Source organism: Sciurus vulgaris (genome assembly GCF_902686455.1).
Source record: "Sciurus vulgaris genome assembly, contig: HiC_scaffold_155_arrow_ctg1, whole genome shotgun sequence".
NCBI classification, from domain to species: Eukaryota; Metazoa; Chordata; class Mammalia; order Rodentia; family Sciuridae; genus Sciurus; species Sciurus vulgaris.
The window spans coordinates 1836859-1840112 of record NW_027632898.1 but is presented as its reverse complement, the minus strand read 5'-3'; positions in this window follow the sequence as shown (position 1 = coordinate 1840112).

Here is a 3254-nt window from a genome sequence, read left to right as displayed (position 1 = left end):
GCCTTCAGTAGGCTGATGTCTTGGAGGAAGTTGATAATGTGGTGCTCCACAAGGAAGCTGCCTCTCTAGGAGTGGTGGCCATCAGGTGGGGTATATTCCCTGCTAGTGGGCAGAGGTGCCTCCACTTGTTGACCAATGGTCATCCAAAGGGGAACTAGGCTGTGGGCTGAGGCAAAGCCTGTTTGGACCTGAGTCTCTGGTTTTATCGTCCTTGTGGGGAAACCTCACCCAGCAGGGAAGACTCACCCGGTGGGGAGGTCTCGCTGGTCAGTTCCCTCCTAAAGGTTCCCCTCAATACAGCTACTGCCTGGGCTGGGCTGCCTTCCTCTACAAAGTTCCCAGGGGCCCGGCCCCACCTCCTTTTCCTGGGAGCCTCACCCTTCACAGATGAATCTCCTTAGGCTGCCCCTCCTCAGAGAATCTGCCCGCAGTCCTGGAACCTTCGCTCCGCCCCTAAGCGTGTCTCTCTGGGGCTCTTCCACCAAGAAGCCTCCTAGATCCTGGGACCCTGCTCTGCACCTAATCGCCTGGCTATGTGGCCCCTCCTCTGAGCAGCCACCTGGGGCCCCGTACAATCGCTCTGAGTCCCAGAGACTCGCCACATGCCTCTTCCTCCAGACAGCCGCCCAGTATTCTGGTGCGGTCACTAGGAGTCCAAGCAACTCACTGCGTGCCTCCTCCTCCCACCAACCACCCATAGCCGTGGGCAATCAATCACTCCGAGTCGAAGTGACCCTCCCTGTTCCTCCTTCTCCTCCAGGTAACCCCCCTCGGTGTTCAGGAGCGGTCGCTCTGAGTGACTCTGAATCCACGTGACCCACTGCAAACCTCCTCTGGGCAGCCGCCCGGAGCTCTGGTGCAGCCACTCAAGACCAAGCGACCCACCCTGCTCCTCCTCCAGGCAGCCCCCCTGTGTTCAGGAGCAGTTGCTTTAAGTCCAAACAACTCACCAGTCGCCTCCTCCTCTGAGCAGCCGCCTGGAGCTCTAATGCAGTCACTGCGAGTTCATAGGACTCGCCACACTCCTCCTCCTCCTCCTCCTACTCCTCCGGGCAGGCCCCGGTGTTCAGAAGTGGTCTGAGTTCAAACAGTTCGCCATGCAGGTCCTCCTCTGGCAACCGCCTGTAGCTCTGGTGCAGTCACTTCGAATCCAAGCGGCTGCGCTCCTCCTCCTCCTCGTCCTCAGGGCAGGCCCCAGTGTTTAGAAGTGGTCTGAGTCCGCCAAGCCGCTCCTCCTCTGGCAACCACCTGTAGATCTGGTGCAGTCACTCTGACTCCAAGTGGCCACACTCCTCCTCCTCGTCCTCAGGGAAGTCCCTGGTGTTCAGAAGCAGTCGCTCTAAGTCCAAACAGCTCGCCGTGCAGCTCCCTCTTCGGCAACCACCTGCAGCTCTGGTACAGTCACTCCGAATCCAAGTGGCCATGCTCCTCCTCCTCAGGGCAGGCCCCGGTGCTCTGAGTCCACACAGCTCTCCCCGCCGCCCCTCCGCGGGCAGCCACTGGAGCCCCAGTGGTTGCTCCGAGTCCCAGCGCTGTGCTGAGCGGCCTCCTCTACGACGCTCCCAGCCATTCCAGTTCACTGCTCCAGCGGGGGGAGGGGTGTCTCGCCGGCAGCTCTACTTCACAAAGTTCCCTGCGTTCAGGGACTACAATTCCATCCGGGATGCCTCCCCAACAGGAGAGTCACCTGGCTGCTTTGAGTTGGTCCCAAGTCTCTCAATATCTCCTCTTTTGAATCCTGAGTCCTGGAGCAACATGAAATGCAGCCACCCTCTAGGCCGCCATCTTGAAAACCCTTATATTATTCTTTTTAAAAATTTTAGACTGCATTTTGATCCATTGTCCTCAAATGGGGTACAACTTTTCATTTCTATGGTTGTGCACAATGTAGATTCATACCATTCATGTAATCATTCATGTATATAGGGTAATGATGTCTGTCTCATTCCACCATCATTCATACCCCTGCTCCCTCTCCCTCTCATTTCCCTCTCCATAGTCCAAAGTTAAAATGCAAAGAACTCAATCAACAACTGGGCCAAAGAACTGGACAGACAATTTACAGAAGAAGATATACAGGTGATTAATAAATAAATGAAAAAGTGTTCAACATATCTAGTAATTAGCAAAATGCAAATTAAAACAATTCTTAAGATTTCATTTTATTCCATTCAATTATAATTGTTATTATGAAGAACACAAACAATAATAGATGTTGGTGTGGATGTGGGGGAAAAGGTACATTTTACATCATTTCGGGATGGATTAGTGTTATGGTTTAGATACAGTACCCCCTAAAACTCACATGTGAGACAATGTAAGAAAGTTTGGAGGAGAAATGATTGGGTACTAGCCTTAACCTAATCAACAGTTTGATCTCTGATGAGATTAATTGAATGGTACCTGAAAGCAGGAGGGGTGTGGCTTCAGGGGATGGGGAATTAGGGGCATGGCTTTGGGTTATATATTTTGCAACTAGAGAGTGGAGTCTCACTCTGCTTCCTGATCACCATGCGAGCTGACACCACGATGCTACCCTTCAGAAAGTTTGAGAAGCAGCCATGGCCAAGAGGACAAGTGTCTGTCATAGACATGAGGGGGACCTCTCCTCTCTATAACAAGATCACTGCCTCAGAGTAACCTCAACAAAAGACATACAAGGCAAGACCCAAGGGCAGGGAGTCTCAAGTTCAAAATCAGATGGAAGCTCACAGCAAACATGGCAGGATTGTCAGGCACCACACACTGCCCTCAAAGAGGGCTCCAGGGCTGAGAATAAAGCCCACTGTAGTTCATGGAATGGTGGCTCTAAATGAGCCCATTTGAGTTCCTGGTACTTGTGAATATGACCTTATCTGGAGAAAGGGTCTTTGCAGACATAATTAAGGATTTTGCTAAGAAACCATTCTGGATTATCCAGGAGAATCCAGGTCAATTTTAAACAGCAAGTGTCTTTATAAGAAACAGGCAGAGGTGGGTTTAAGACAGGAAAGAATATGACAAATTCATAGAGGAGAAGCTCATGTGTACCTGTCCTTAAGCCAAGGAGTGCTGGGAGCCTCAGGAGCTGGAGGAGGCACCAAGGGCTCCCACAAAGCCTTCAGAGCCAGCCGGCCCTGCTGGATCGTGTTGTTGAACTGGAGCTTCCAGAAAAGTGAGAGAACCAATTTCTGCCACTTTATGCCATGCAGATGGTAGTAACTTGTGACAGCAGCCCTAGGACTCTGGCGCACCTGCCTTACTTCCTCTCCACC